The sequence below is a fragment of the Pituophis catenifer genome, unplaced genomic scaffold (assembly GCF_029215685.1).
Source record: "Pituophis catenifer annectens isolate HBS135680 unplaced genomic scaffold, rPitCat1.0.hap2 SCAF_3, whole genome shotgun sequence".
NCBI classification, from domain to species: domain Eukaryota; kingdom Metazoa; phylum Chordata; class Lepidosauria; order Squamata; family Colubridae; genus Pituophis; species Pituophis catenifer.
In genome coordinates, this window is record NW_027256883.1 from 38,162,029 (window position 1) to 38,179,555 (window position 17,527).

Genomic DNA, 17,527 nt, shown 5'->3' on the forward strand with positions numbered 1-17,527 from the left:
CCAATCCACATGAGAATGCATTCTCGTGCTCAATTCATGGCCTTAACTGAATTTCTATTTTCCCTTTCCTGAAGTTTGTGGAAAATAAATAACCTGACGAGAGTTCGCTCACATTTTGGCCTACGGAATAGTTAAAAAGCCAGATGTGCATTGCTATTATCAGATGAACAGCAATAAAATCCAAAAGTCATAATTCAAATCCAAATATAGCAAAATGCATAAAGTACAATATGGCTATGTTTGGTTTCAATGCATTACTAGGATGACTTAATGAATGAATGCATTTTTACTTCCTTCCTTTGTAGCTGTCATTACATTGGATACTTTTCCTTCAGTATTATTTGAAGCCAAAACTGCAATTAGTTGTTAGCTAGTAGCAGTTAGTGATTGGTGTGTGAAATCATGTTGACATGTAAAATTTGCCCTAGTGTTAAATTTCAAAGCCACAACATCATTTGCAAAGTAAAATGTTATGTGTGCAGTATATATGGGCTAAAATCATTGTTACTTGAACTACCTGTTATAGCTCAGGTAGAGTTTTCATATTTAGTTTATTATATACAAAGTGGATGGATTCCAAAGCTTTTTTAAAAAATAATTTTTGAAGTATTTGCTTTCTGGTTAAACATGTATTTTAAAATGTGATGCTGTTCTCTCAAATCAACACCAGATGGCAGAACAGAGATAGTATTGTGGAGATTGAATATTAAAGATGTTGATTGCAAATGCTGGCCTCATACTTAGGTGAGAATTGTTCATTTACCTTGGTCTTTTGCAATATGTAGATTACTTTGATTCAATACATATGATTTGTAATCTCTAATGTAGACTATTTGTTTTAATGTAAAATGGTTGTTATTTTAACAACTTTTTTAGTGTATAAGAGTAGCTGAATTAATTGCAGCAAAAACAACAGAATCTTGTGAGGTTTTAAACACCTTTATTAACAGACACTTTTGTGGATTAGAGTTCAGTTCAGCAGAAACATTCTGCAATATTTATTTGACTTTAATAAACTTGACTGAGAGAAAAAATGATCAGAAAGATTTGTCAGCTTTTAACGATCTTTAACAATAGTAAAATATAATTCATTTCAAAATTTAATACATCTAGACCCACATAGTTGACACATTTTTGAGGAGAATAAAATATCAGAATATCTTTTGTTTGGATTTGTAGTGGAGTAAAGGTGAAAGGAAAATGGGCAGGAAAGGGCATATGCCATAAAGAACCAGCGTAGAGTGTAAAATGAATAGGATGTTACAAAATCAAGCTCTGCTTTTGCATAACTCTACATTCTTTTAGTGGGAGTTGCCACAAGCAGTAGCTGGATAGATGAGAATATAATTGTATATAATTCAGAATATAATTGTATATAATTCAGTTTGGTGACTGAGGGACCTAGTATATGATAAGAAAACCATGTTTTTGGTCTTGTAAAGATAAAGTAAGAGAGTTGCTACTGCTTTGTGATGAGTTAGACCGGTAATGGCTAATCTTTTCCGGACCGAGCGTCCAAAGCACGCACCCAAACCCCCAAAATGCAATGCACATGTGGGCCCCACGCATGTGCCCAGCACCGTGGACATGCCCTGCCCATGGGTGCACGCCCCCCGCATGCGTCCTGCCCCCCGTGCATGTGGGCAGAGATCTGAAGACCAGCTGGCTGGTGGGAGGTGTGCACGCATGCGCAGTGGAGCTGAACTGGGACAATGACTCACATGCCATCAGAGAGGGCGCTGTGTGCCACCTCTGGCACGTGGGCCATAGGTTCGCCATCACAGAGTTAGACAAAAGCATGGTGACATTCCAGCATTTAACTTGCTTTACATTGCTCCAACCCCATCCCCTGCAAGCTCTTAGTGATGGTGGACATTCAGGACAGGGCCTTTCCAATGAAAGCAGTTCAATTCTTTGCCTAAAGAAGTCAGACAAATTCCTTTATTGTACCTGACATAATACTGAAGAATACTTTTCCATCAAACTTTTAAATTGTTTCAATATTTCATTTTATTTTGATAAATGGACAACAGTCTCACTTCAAGTTAATTTCTAACTCACCTGGTTCAGTATTAGTGACCCAGACTATCAGCTGGTGTCACCCAGTCTTCAGGAAGAAGTTTGATTTGAAGATTTTTTTCCGTGAAAGCCAAGGTACTCTTTGTAGATGCTGATTTGATTATCTTTACGTTTTGCTATTTTTTTAAAATTCCTAGTTTTATCAAGATTCCAAAAAATGAAATCATAAAGTGTAAAACATAGAAACTTGATAGGAACTATCATTCAATTACCTTCCATAGTCTTTGACTATAAATCAGTAAAACAGTAAAATGAGTGAGATCCAGTTCCATCTGCCTTATTTTTTTAAAATAGCTTTCTTTCCATCTCACTTCAAAATACTTTTTGAAACTGATTCATCCTCAAGAGGTAATAAAACCAGATTTTGTTATGTTTTATTTTTATGCATCATTGTTCTTAATTTTATGATTTGTGAAACTTGAGATCTACCAGCATAATGCTTGATTTCCATAAATAGTTACTTTTGGCCAAATGTCTTGCATCAAATGTTGTGAGACCATTTTTATGACTTTTGAAAATGTTTTGGCTTTCCTTCTGGCTATGAAATACTGGATCAGAATAAATGCTTTTCGGCTGGGCTTGATAGTGTTAAACTAGCTCAGAATGTAAGCCGCTACCATGCTGAACTGGCCTAACTGACTGTTTCTTGTCTCTCCTTGTTAGACAGATTAGGACCACAGGACATATCAAAAGCCTGTTAGATCTGAAGATGGAGATTGCATGTTTAGATTTCATAAATACTAGCCATTCTACATTCTTTAAAAAGACTTGGTTCTGCAAATTTGGTTTATATGGTATATGCATAGCCACAGTTTATATTGGTGTGTGTTGACTATCCATTTTGAAGGATGCCACAGGAGATTCTTACATGGAATAAGAATGCCTTTTCCTATATGCTTTTTCCTATATGCCTTTATTATCATAGACACAGTGAATAATGGTTCTCTTTGGTTTTCAAAAAAGACATGGTTTTTTGGCTCAGTGGCTAAGATGCTGAGCTTGTCAATCGAAAGGTCGGCAGTTCAGCGGTTCGAATCCCTAGTGCCGCGTAACGAGATGAGTTCCCGTTACTTGTCCCAGCTTCTGCCAACCTAGCAGTTTGAAAGCACATAAAAAATGCAAGTAGAAAAATAGGGACCACCTTTGGTGGGAAGGTAACAGTGTTCTGTGTGCCTTTGGCATTTAGTCATGCCAGCCACATGACCATGGAGACATCTTTGGACAGCGCTGGCTCCTCGGCTTTGAAACGGAGATGAGGACCGCTCCCTAGTGTCAGGAACGACTAGCACATATGTGAAAGGGGAACCTTTACCTTTACTTTTTTCAAAATCCAACTCCTATTTCATATGGAACAATGTTCCATCTCAGACAAAATCTCCAAGATTTTCAGATAGGATGAGCAGAGTATGAAATTCTGGGACTTGTAGCACAACACATCTGGAAAGCACAAATTTGGGGAAAGTCAATATATCCCTCGGGAATTCCCATCCCTTATAACTTTTTTGGTTTTCTTCACTTGTTTACCAGTATCAAAATCACATCCAGTTTCTGGAGTGCCAGAAGTTCCTTGACAGTGTGTGTGGGGGGGGACACATATAAGCAATTGTCAACACTCCAAAAATGCATGACACTTAGCTCCAATAATCATGCTTACAAAGGCTTTTAAGAATTAAGTGGCTATTTGCTTATAAGATTGATCTTTGTGTAAGAGATTAGGAACATCACATAGTGTAGAGACCTGGTTCAGCAACATTAACACTGCATTTGTTATCCCTCTGTTGCAACAACAGGGAGAACTAGGTAAGATTTTGATTTTCAAAAAATAATCCTTTCATCAATGAAAGTGCAAAAAGAGCACTACAGGAGAACTCTTTTAAAATCGAGTTAGTGTATATACTTTAATATGGAAGGACATACTCTTTGACCAATGTTCTAAGTGTTATGTAATATGCTAACATTAGATCGACTTTGTGAACTTGTTTCTCTCTAAATTTTCATCTTTGTTGCAATATGCCTTTACTCTTTCAATTTGGAGTTACAGTAGAGCGAATCATTTGCAATAGGTAATGTTTCCATTTTCAGATTAGATATCCAGTTTTTTCAGCAACAGAAAAAGCATGGGAATAACATAAGGACTCACCCATGGGAAAAACATTCATGCTTTTGAGGCAGTAAATGACACCACAATCCCAGCATTTACTCTCTTTCCGGCAATCCTCAAGTGCTTTCTTTTGCATGTGGAAATGTGTAAGATAGGATCCAATTGGATTACAGATTTATTGGATCTGCAGTTCCCAGAATTTCTAACCAATATGCCCCACAGCACAAAGGATGTAAAAGCTAATCTGATTATTAATAAAAGGATTAATCATGTGGAAGAAAGATGGAGTCATTCTTGAAGGAAGTCAGTGAAGTAATGTCAGCTTTCCCTAAACTGGGGATGGTCCAGATAGTTAAGTGAACTCAGAATTCCCAAACCTCTATGGTGATTTCTGAAGATTCATTCATTCATTCATTCATTCATTCATTCATTCATTCATTCATTTCGTCAAGCATGTAATAGGTAACAGATATAAGTATAAACATAATGATGAATACATGAAATAGATACATATAAAAGGGAACATTAAGACAGGGACGGTAGGCACACTGGTGCGCTTATGCACGCCCTTTAGAGACCTCTTAGGAATGGGGTGAGGTCGACAGTAGACAGTCTAAGGTTAAAGTTTTGGGGGTTTGGGGAAGAAACCACAGAGTCAGGTAGTGCAGTCCAGGCATTCACCACTCTGTTGCTGAAGTCATATTTTCTGCAATCGAGTTTGGAGCAGTTCACTTTAAGTTTGTATCTATTGTGTGCTCGTGTATTGTTGTGGTTGAAGCTGAAGTATGTCAGTACCTCATATCTTGAGGCACCTTAATTTGGGGAAGATTGGCTAATACACAATATCAACTTTTCTTACTCTTTTTCTGTCTAACTTTGACTAGATTTACATGTCAGAAAAAAGGTGTATTTGTTTTTACCATGTTTTACTGAGTGCACTTAGCCTTTATTTTGTAAAACTCAAAAGTTCATCTTCTAAAATAGTGCTGTTTCAACCTCATAATATATTTTCCCTTTTGGGTGAATGTTTCTTTTCCTATCTCTTGCTAGGTTCTATCTACTGAATATACCAGGATCCCTCAAGGCGGTCTTCTTATAAAACTTGATTGTTTTTAGGTGCTCGTGAAAGCTGTAACTAAGTCTAATCATTACTAACCCATAGAGTGGTTATTCAGTCCTTAAGAGTCTTTTTTTAAAAAAAGGATGCCAGTGCTACCCACAAAAGTGCTATGGAGACAGTAAAGTTCCGTATTGCCAGAAGGCACAGAGGAAAGTGGTGGGTGTTGCTGATTTTGCTATCAAATATTTTGCTACCATTTACAGAGTGGTACAGCCAGGGATGTTTTCAGTGCAATTATGAGGCAGCAGTACAAATACTGAGTCAACTCATAAAAGTGCAGAAATGTGCACCACAGCAGATGTATAACAGAAGACACTTATGTATAGCCGACTGTGAATCAGTGAGGCTAGGCACAACACTGCATTTTATATGATGGTGATGACTTAATGTCTTGCATGTGGGGGATAGAGAAAGGTGGCTAGACAAAGAGATGTAGTCTTGCCTTTGTTTTCCAGGGCAAAAAAATGAATTTTAAGGACAGCCTTCTACTGTTTATTGTTATGGGATATATCTGCTTGTGTTGCTTTATGTGGGCTTTTGCTTAGCAGAGGATTGGAACTGATGGCCTAAATCAGGGATCTCCAATTCCCAGGCTATGGTCCACTACCAGGCCTTGTGCAGTTTGGTGGCAGTGGCAGTGCAGTGGCAGGCAAGGCACATCACCACGTGTGCAAGCAGCAGGTGAATGTGTGTGTGCGAGCTCCATTTATTCAAACAGCGCGTTTGCATGCCTGCCACTCACACAGAACCATCCCCTCTTCTCCCTTCCTGACAAAGCTGGAAAGGTTGGGGAGCTCTGGTTTAAATCACTCTACCCAATTCTGAATGTATGCTTTCAAAAGTGTCAAAAATTATGGCATTAAATGAACACTCCAGTTTTCCCTTGCTTATTGGCTACCTGGATTAGAACTGGAATTCTTCTGAAACTTGGTATCCTGTGTTTATATTCTCTTCATCTTGGCCCCTTCCCTGGGGTTCTCTTCCTTTTTTGGGTGTGTGTGTGTGTGTGTGTCTCCTGTCCTCATCAATGATTGGGAAAGCTGAGCAGACTCTTGTGGCATTTCTTATCACAGTCAAATGGCTACTATGCTTTCCATAGGATAAGGTATAATTTGTGATTTCATTTTGGCTAAAGCTCTTGCTTGAGAGACCACCCTCTTTCTATGCTTTAAAGCTTCTCTTGCAGTTTCTAAGAGACGACGACACTCTGCCCTGTCCCTTGTTAAGCAGCTGACATGTTCTTTATTGTTAGAGGTTGAAACAGATCTCCTGGATGGATTAAAGTAGTTTGGGATTCTTAATAGAGACCTCTGTACAAATACAAGCTTCAAACAAGTTGGATGAAGCCTCCTGCTTGAGAAGCTGTCAGCCTCAGTGCCCTCAAAATCTAGCTTTCACAGTTTTCCATCTGGGTCTTGGATGAAGCCTGCAAAAATGTTTAAAATTCATTTACTTAAAAAAAATAAAATAAAATTATCTACACACCAGCCAAACTAACATATTAGTTTTTTTTAAAAAAAGATAAAGAAGTCAACCCTCTCAATTGAACTAGGATGGTGAAGTTATACTAGTGCAAAAAAAGAGACACAGAGAGAATTATCCTTGACCCAGAGCTCCAAAACAGGCTATTTAAAAAGAGAAGAGGTCTGGCACAAAGCAGAAGTTTGAAACAAAACTGAGTATAAAAGGGAGAAAAGGCATCAAAAATGGATTTTTAATTTTTTTCTTTCATTTGGGAGTTTATGAAATTTTTGTTTCTTTTTAAAATGAGTTATTATTTATAGCATTTGAACCCCTAATTGAAGCCTGAAATGCTCTCAGAACAACTTCCATAATAATAAAAAGTCCCCACCAACAGCCTCATGACATTCAAAGACATGATACAGAAAGAATAAGGGATGCAGAAGGTGATAAAAATCAGACAATTCTTAATGCTTTAGTTTTCATATAATGGCCTGCTGGATGGAAGTGGACTACTCATTGAGATTGAGAGGGCATTATTTTTCAAAGTAAGTATCTTTGTTCCTTTTCCATCAGGATAACATTTCTGTGAGGAGGGAGATACAGTTTGAGCCAGTTGGTAACAGTTGGTCTGAAGTAGTTGCATAGTCAGTGGTGGGATTCAAAATTTTTTACTACCGGTTCTGTGGGCGTGGCTTGTTGGGCATGGCATGGCTTGTTGGGCGTGGCTTGTTGGGCGTGGCAGGGGAAGGATACTGTAAAATCCCCATTTCGTCTTGATCAGCTGGGACTCAGGAGGCAGAGAATAGATGGGGCGGGGCCAGTCAGAGGTGGTATTTACTGGTTCTCTGAACTACTCAAAATTTCCACTACTGGTTCTCCAGAACTGGTCAGAACCTGCTGAATACCATCTCTGTGCATAGTAGAGATAAGGAGGAATGAAAATGCAATTTTGTAAACACTAGGTCATCTCTGAGAAAGAAAAGGGAGGTGAAAAAGAAACTCAAGATTATCCCAACATGATTCTCTTTAGTATAAGAGGCCTTGGTACTCCAGAACAATATAGCAGAGCTTCAGTAGTTCTTGTGGCTTTTTCTTGTTGGATGTATCTTAATAGCTGACAACAATGAATAAGAATGAATTTGTGTCTTACCACAAGAACTCAGAATAAAACTAGAATTTTTTCAAGAACTGTTGCAATTTGTAAAATAAATAATAATGAAAGCTATGTTCTTCTTAGTATCTCTCCTTAAATAAACTTTAAGAAACTGATATCATCCCTAATGCATTTAGCATTCAGTAGAGCTTAATCTTAAAATAGAAATAGTATTTGACCTCCAGATAGAACATACTGTATGTATTCATAGCCTTTCTATGTATACCTGTTGTTGTATTGTGCTTTTTTTTAAATAAACAAGATAGGTAAGCTAACTTTATTAGTAAAAAACACTTAGCTTTGGTTAAGGCAAATTTAGTTAATGTTATGTTAGATGATTTGTGGCATATTCATATTTTTTGTGACAAAAAAAGCAATTCATGAATGTTAAAAATAAAAAAAAAGTTGCATCTGGAGATTAATTGTTTTAATTAAGAATCTGGAGTGTCATCAGGGCAGATAATGTTTGAATTTTTCAAACTGTCAGAAAGCTTTCTTCTTCCCCAGGAGTGAGCTGAAACATTTCTGGCATCAAAGAAAGATTTTTGAAACACAGAAGTGCATCTGCTGTTATTAGTTCTGTATTGGCTGAAGTACTGATTTGATTCTGACTGCATTTACTGTAGAACTGGATGATCAAAAGACGTTGGCTTTGCTAGAAATTAAAACAGAAACGAGGAATAAAGAAGATGATCCTGGCTGGGTAAATGTCCTCTCCTGCTTTCCTATGTGAAAGATTGACTGCTCTAATTTTACTGCAGGGCCCTTGTCAGTGGCCACACAGCAATGCAGTTTGAAGGAGAGATTTGATGAATATCTACAAGTAAAAAGGCAAAAGCTCAAGGGCTAATATATTCTGCATAGTATATTCTATGTTTCATTAGCTTAGCTTAAGGCCTTCATTGACATTAATAAGCAAAAGGGACAGAAGGACAAAGGTAAAATGCAAGTAGATTAAGAATTATAGTTGGCTCAAGAATTTTATAAGTACCTGCCATATTTAGATAATAGGTTGGCACAGTGGGAATTTATCCTGTCCTCTGAGACAAGAAAGGGTATGGTATTTTCTTCCCTTCCATTATCACATTTGTATAGTTCCTGTCTAAAATGTATAGATATGACAATGAAAAAATGCTCAGGATAGCATAGAACAGTGTTTCTCAACCTTGGCAACTTTGAAGATGTGTGGACTTCAACTCCCAGAATTCCCCAGCAACTGCTGGCTGGGGAATTCTGGGAGTTGAAGTCCACACATCTTCAAAGTTGCCAAGGTTGAGAAACACTGGCATAGAACATTTAGTCTGTGCGTGTGCACACATGCACACACTATTATATAACAAATACAAAGGAACATGCGTCTTCTCATATACTAAAGATGTCTTTTAAAAATAATTTTCAAATACAAAATTGACTGTCTTTTTGACTTGGGCAAAGGAAGCGAATGTCTAAATGCAAGGTTTTTTATTCTGAATATTGAAGTTGGACCGGCTATAGACTCCAGCCACAACTCTTCAAAGCTAAGAAAGCTGCATAAAAATGATCTTGGGGCTTGTGTGCATTTTATCAAGGATGAGGGAACTTTTGATCTTCCAGATGTTGTTGAAATACAGCTCCTGGCATTCCCCATCAGGGCCTATGATGGCTAGAGTGACTGGGAAATATAAATCAATAACATCTGGAACTCTGCAGTTCTCTACTGATGTGTTGTATCTTCTGCCTCAGATAAACTGATGAGTTCTGAGTTCACTTTCTTCTGCCAGATAAAAAAGCATCATTCACTACACTGTAAAGGAGATTTTGTCTCTCATAGACCTATTTTGACTTTGAGTTAACTTTGACTATGGGAGGTCTCTAGTCCTTGATTTTGAGAGATTCTATTTCTGATGCCTATGTGGCTCCCTCCTTTTTAAAAACCTCCTGTAAAGATCTTCATACATTTGATATTCTTGAGTCAGGTTTATATCACTTGGATAATTATCATAGTCATCCTCTATGTGCAACAAAATTAACAGAGATTCCATTTGTTGGAATTGTATGGAGACTGCAACTGCACTCTGCCTTATTACCAAATGAGTACAGCATGCCCTTCAATAATTCTCTAAACTCTCAAATGCCTTGGAAATAATATGCTAGAATATTACTGAACTGTGACTGAAGCACCATTTGTGCTAAATGTGACAGTGCACAAATGATATTCCTCTATAAAAGTTTAAACTACATTAATCTTTCACAAAGGTTCATCGGCTAGGAAGATGCCTTAGTTACAAAATAAACCATAGCAGCCCTTCTTGAAATTATTTCTATCGAATTCTGCCTTGTTTAATTTTTTTTGCCATGCATGTATTATTTTCTCTTTCATATTATGTATGTGTGTATGTACTGTATGTATGTATATGTACATTTGTACAAGCATTAGTACAAACATTAGATCTGCATGTGCAATAGATAAATCCCTTTTAGATAGTGGTATCTTCAAATATAATATATAATTGTTGGCAATGTGATATACTTCTTATTTTTATTCCTTTAGGATGAACTACTAGTATAACCAGTGGTGGGTTGCCCCCGGTTCCCACCGGTTCTATAGAACCGGTAATAAAACCAGTGGGAAGCTCCGCCCACTGACCCTGACATCAAAATGCTTCTGCGCAGGTGCAGAAGCTTCTGTGTTTGCGCAGACGAGTGTGTGCGTGCGCAAGCGAAACAAGCACACGCGCATGGCCCCATTGCGAACCGGTAGTAAAGGTAAGTAGAACCCACCCCTGAGTATAACTCATCAGCAGATTTGCTTTCCTGGGATACAATGAGTTACAGTATGATCGTTCCCAGAAAAGGAGAAAAATGGCTTCTCTGCACCTACTTGCAGTTAAAAATTGTTTTACATTTGCTCCACAACTGTTTAGAATCACATAATAAACCAATATGATTTCTGGTAAACAGGTTGTGTGGTTCTCAGTGTTTCAGTGTTAACAATTTCTGTAATTCCTGACCATTTTCCATTGGGGTTGAGTCTGTTGAGGGTTGTATTGGTTTAGTGAGAGCCACCAGACAGACTATCCCTGTGCCAAACAAATCAAAAGTGGTTGGTTTAACACTGGCAAGAGCAATCTCTTCAAATGATAAGTATCATTCTGTAGCCTTGTGCAATGATATGTGTAGCAAAAAGGAACAAAATTAAAACTTCAATGACTGACATTGTAGGAAATCACAGTCTCTTGAGCTTTCAGAAATCTGTCCTGAATTGCCACATGTGCTTTGAATGCAGGCTTTATCCAAATGGCAATAGAACTCTAAAGCTACAAATTTATTTGGATTTCTTGTCCCAAACTTTTTAGCTGTACTTTAAGTAGTTTTAAGGAACAATAAAATGTATCTTTGGCTTATTAGATGTCTAGTACTAATGCCTATCAGTATTTCAAAAGTATTTCAAAATACTTTCCCCTTCATCCCATTGTATTTTCCACATAAAGGCATTTCAGTACATCCTGATCAAAATGTTAAAGCTCTGGAATTGTCCTCCACCAATTCATTTGTTATCTAGTTCAGAGATCTCACAGCTTCAACCTTAAACTGTCTATCGTGGACCTCACCCCATTCCTAAGAGGTCCGTAAAGGGGGCGTGCATAAGCGCACCAGCGTGCCTACCATCCCTGTCCTACTGTCCCCATTTATTTGTACTCATTTCCTGTGTTCATGTCCATGTTTATACTTATACCTGTTATCTTGCACATGTTTGACAAACTAATAAAAATAAAAATAAACCTTGGCAATTTTAAGACTTGTGGACTTCAACTCCCAGATTTCCTGCAGCCAGCATGGTTGGCGGAGGAATTCTGGGAGCTGAAGTCCATAGGTTGCCAAGGTTGCCAAGGTTAGAGACCTCTGAGTTGACTCTTTATCTGCACCATTTACCTAGTTTTCAAGACTACCTCAATAGGAACCTTTGCTAATTGTATAAACTATAACATTCAGAGCAACACTTATTTAAACAGTATACCTGGAACTTAAAATGGGAAAAGAGGAAGCTGGTTGGGAAGGTCGTGAATAGTGATCATGTGACCCTGGGATATTGCAACCATTGTAAATACACACCTGATGCCAATCATATGACCATAGGGATGCTGCATCAGTTGTAAGTGCAGGGATAGTCACATTTTCAGTGCCATTGTTGTACTTATGGTCACTAAATGAATGGTTGTAAGTTGAGGACTACCTGTACTTATATTTTTATTTTATGATAGCTTAACAAGTAAAAAAAACAAGTAAAATTATTATTATTATTGTTGTTGTTGTTGTTGTTGTTGTTGTTGTTGTTGTTGTTGTTTATATTTATATACTGCCCTTCTCCCGAAGGATTCAGGGCGGTGAACAGCCAACAGATAAAACACAAGAATTACAAAATTTAAAAACAGTATTAAAATCCAATTAAATTAATTTGGCCCACAATTAAAAGCACCCCTGTATTAAGACCCATAATTAAACAATTTAAAAATTAAAACAATTTAAAAGAGTTAGGCCAGCCCATCTTGCTGGAATAAAAACGTCCTTAGGGAACGGCGAAAGGTGCGAAGATCCGGGATCCGCCGTAACTCTGGGGGCAGCTCATTCCAGAGGGTAGGTGCCCCCACAGAGAAGGCTCTCCCCTGGGGGCCACCAGTCAGCATAGTTTGACCGACAGCACCCTGAGGAGCCCCTCTCTGTGGGAGCGTACTGGTCGGTGGGAGGCTATCGGTGGCAGAAGGCGGTCTCGTAAATATCCGGGCCCTAAGCCATAGAGCACTCTAAAGGTGGTAACCAATACCTTGAAGTGCACCCAGAAGACCACCGGGAGCCAGTGCAGCTCGCGCAGGAGAGGTGTTACATGGGAGCGCCGAGTCGCCCCCATAATCACCCGTGCGGCCGCATTCTGGACCAGCTGGACCCTCCTCAAGGGGAGCCCCATTTAGAGAGAATTACAGTAGTCCAGATGGGATGTGACGAGAGCATGCGTAAGGCATCCCGATCCAGAAAGGGACGCAACTGGCGGATCAGGCGAACCTGGTACAAAGTCCCCCTGGCCACAGCCATCATATGCTCTTCTAAAGACAGCCGTGTATCCAGGAGGATGCCCAAGTTGCAAGCTGTTGTGGCTCTGTTACCTGAGCCTGTGTCATCGGCAGGAGAGGACTCCGAGAGTGAAGGAGAGGAGTTGGCAAGGTCTCCCTCTCCAGGACCCTCCTCTCTGGCAATGCCTTCGGTGTCCGCCGAAGGGCAAGATATAGGACCGGGGCCAAGCATGTCCACGCAGCCACAGGTGGACAGTGATGAGGGAAATGAAACTTGGCTGGATCCTCGGCAGCGTCGCAGAGATAAGCACGCACAACAGAAGAAAAGGCATGCCAATGATTAAACTGATTCACTGGACCACACCCCACAGGGTATAAAAGGGGGTGAGGTGGCCATTCAGACTCTGTGATGGACAAAACTAACTACTATCGAGTCACATTGCATCTTTGGAAACAACATTATCGGCCTTGGATTTATTTTACGAACTGGACAATTCTTGACTGTGTGTATTTTGTTTGTGAGTAAAGTTCTTGGCAAGCAGCTACTGGGTTGCTGCCAAGCTTCTTATTGGAAGAATTGGTTGTCTGCCAGTTTATTTAACCCCCGGCTGTCTGCTTGTGTGCGTGTGTGAGACGGGGCAGAACACGAGCCCTCTCTGTGGGGGCCAACGACTCGGCCCCAATAGTCAGCGATGGCGCCACTGACTATATCGGGATGCCAGAAGGCAAAGCCACTCGGTCTTGGACAGGTTGAGCCTGAGCCTGTTTATCCCCATCCAGATCCGCACAGCCTCCAGGCACCGGGACATCACATCAAGGGCATCGTTGGGGTGGTCCGGGGTGGAGATGTACAACTGAGTGTCATCAGTGTACAGATGGCACTTCCCCCCGAAACCATGGATGATCTCACCCAGCGGCTTCACATAAATGTTGAACAAAAGGGGCGAGAGAACCGACCCTTGTGGCATAACGCACACAAGGCGCCTCGAGGTCGATCTCTGTCCCCCCGTCAACACGAACTGCGACTGGTCAGAGAGGAAGGAGGAGAACCACCGCAACACGGTGCCCCCTACGCCCAACCCCTCCAATTGGTGCAGCATGATACCATGGTTGATAGTATCAAAAGCCGCTGAGAGATCTAATAGGACCAGGACAGAGGAACAACCCCTGTCCCGAGCCCTCCAGAGATCATCCACCAACGCGACCAATGCCGTTTCCGTGCTGTGCCCAGGCCTGAAGCCCAACTGGAACGAATCTAGATAGACCGTTTCCTCCAGGTACCGGGGGAGCTGTCGTGCCACCACACTCTCAACAACCTTCACCACAAAGCGAAGATTGGAGACTGACGATAATTCGCTAATATAGCCGGGTCCAGGGAAGGCTTCTTAAGGAGGGGCCTCACCACCGCCTCCTTCAAGGTGGCGAGGAAGTAACCCTCACTCAAAGAAGCATTAATAATCCCCTGGAGCCAGCCTCGTGTGTAACCTCTTGGGAGGCCAGTACCAACCAGGAGGGACACGGGTCCAATAAACATGTGGCTGCGCTAAGCCTGCCCAGAATCCTGTCCACGTCCTCGGGAGCCACTGGATCAAACTCCTCCCAGATAACATTCTCAAGGCCCACCTCCGTCACCCCGCCTGAAACTGCCCAGTCAGAGTCCAGTCCTTCCCGAATCTGAGCGATTTTGTCATGCAGATATTGCACAAAGTCCACAGCTCTACCCTGTAAGGGGTCTTCCCTCGCTCCCAGATGAAGCAGGGAACGGGTCACCCTAAACAGGGTGGCTGGGCACTTATCTGCTGACGCGATAAGAGCGGAAAAATAGTCAAATTTTGCTGCTTTTATCGCCACTAGGTAGGTCTTAATATGAGACCTCACCAGTGTCCGGTAGGATTTGGATCGGCTGGCCCTGTAACCGCTCTCTAGGTGTCTTTTCCGGCGCTTCATTTCCCTCAGCTCCTCGGAGAACCAGGGAGCCACACGGGATCGGCACCGGGTCAGAGGCCCCAAAGGCACAATGCAATCCAAAGCTCCGGCGGCTGCCCTATCCCAGGCGGCCAAATTAGTTTGAGGGTTGATTTTACTCTCTTGCACCAACATTCATATTAATTTTTGTGCAAAAAAAAAATGCATTTAGTAACTTACTTTGGTACTCACAAAATGCATTGCAAAATTTTGGATCAATAAGCAGAGTATGAATGGCATTGTCACCTCCAAACCAAGAAATAATATGTAAAACTTTAATTATACTTTCTATTTCTTGTTTCTAAGCACCTTCTATTATTTATTTATGCCTCCCTTATTGTTTTGTTAGTTCACTCTAATTGGATGGCTCATAAACTCACAGAGCCCTAAAACACTGCTTGATGGATTTGTTTCTATCAGTAAAACTACGATGAACTCAGTTTGTCATCAGCTAAGTATCCCAGAACTCAAACGTATTCAGGGACCAGAACTTTCTGCTAATTCTCTGTCTTGACAGAAAATTAGCATCCCTCAGAAATGAATCGAAACAAGTCATATAAACAGAGCCTTTGAGTTAAAGGGATAAATTTCCCTTGCCATTCTGCTCCTTAAGGAAAAAAAAAAATAGAATTCTCCTTCTGAACTTAAATCTCTGATCTCTTACTTAGTGGATTAACTGATCACTGTAGAAGATGTGGCCAGGTCATGGTTTTGTTTTTTTTTGCTTTTAGAAACAGTTATCATAGATTTAAGTGCAGTATGAGAGGCATAAAACCATGAATGATTTATTGGGGTGCTGTAGTTCATCTCTCAGAAGGAGAGTTCAGTGCCTTCACTTAAAAGATTAACCATCTAATCCTAGAACAGCAATTATAGCCAGGAGCAACCTTATTAGGCAAACAGCATTACATAATTTAAGATGCTAACTTGGTTGATGAATCTATTCAGAAAAGCTGAACTCAAGGCACACAACTTACGTGAGCAAATGGTTAATCCTTTTTATTTTTGGATTACTATGATCAATGGCCAGTGAGTTAGCATTTTTAAAATTCTCATTCTCTCTCTCTCCCCCCCCCCCCTCATTCAACCAATGCTTGTTCAGAAGGGAATTTTCCCAGGGGTGAAATCTAAATATTTTTGCTACCGATTCTGTGGGCGTGGCTTAATTAGTGGGCATGGCTTGGTGGTAAGGTGACTGGGAGGGCGTGGCTTGTTGGTCAGGTGGGCATGGCCAAGTCAATGTCACTTCTTTGCCCTTTTTTAACCTACAAAACACAACACAACACAACTGGCTCACCCACAATATAAAAGCAGCTGTGCTAGACCCAAAATGGCCCCTGCAACAAGCAGGAACCTCACACAGCCACAAAAAGCCCAAAAAAACCAGCTTTCATACTTTACACACACAAAATTCCACACACACAAAAAAAGAAACATACAGCTTTGTGAGATTTTGTGTGTTTGTGTAGTTAGAGTGAAACACTATAGAAACACACTAAATCTCAGAAAGCTGCACAAATATTATTTTATTTTATTTTATTTTTATTTTTATATAAAAGCAGCTAAATTTAAAACTTCCTAAACTTTAAATGGCTAGATCTAAAAAAAGAACAACTAAAAAAAACCCCAATTAACTATTATTTTAAAGCTCCCAAAGGGGGAAAAAACTTACCCAATAGAACAGGGGTCTCCAACCTTGGCAACTTTAAGACTTGTAGACTTCAACTCCCAGAATTCCTCAGCCAGCTTTGCTTTGCTTTGCTGGCTGAGGAATTCTGGGAGCTGAAGTCCACAACTCCCTGCTTGCTTGATTGCAGGCAGGGAGATACAGTTGCTTGCTGATGCAATGGATTTGCAATGGGATTACAGCAAGGTGTTGGGACCAGCAGCTAAAGTAAGCAAGCTGAGGGGGGGAGGGGGAGGGATTTTTGCTACGAGCCATTTAAGTTTAAGTTTAAGTTTATTAGATTTCTATACTGCCCTTCTCCCGAAGGACTCAAGGTGGTGTTGTACAGCCATATTAAAACACATAGATTTATAAAAAAAAATTAAATTTTTTTAAAAGGAAAAAAGTTTTTTTCTTTTACATGGCTCTGGCGATCCAAGCTGAGTTGCCTGATTAGCAGGCAACTCAGCTGGGATCGTGAAAGCTTGGCTGGTCAGAGCCATTTAAAAGAAAAAAAATGCTCTGATGATCATGCGGCTCAGCTGGGCATGGGGGGGCGGGGGCATGGATTTTTGCTACCGGTTCTCCGAACTGCCCGCCGCCATTGCTACCTACTCGCCCGAGCTGGTCTGAACCGGGAGCATTTCACCCCTGAATTTTCCTCTCATCACTACTCTCAATCTTCCTTACGTGGTAAAGGATTCTAGTGAGAGAGAAGTTCCCTGAGGATGGGATCCAGCATGAGTCTGAAAGCTCGGAAGACTTAACCTCTGGTCCAAGATTGGATCATGCAATGTTATCCTGGGACACCTATATTGCCTTCATTCATAGCAAAGTAGTCCATTTGTAGCATCTACTCATAGACATGGTTGGTCTCTGATCCTTGAGGGACCAAAATATCAGATAGAATTTTGGTATTACATAATGACACAAA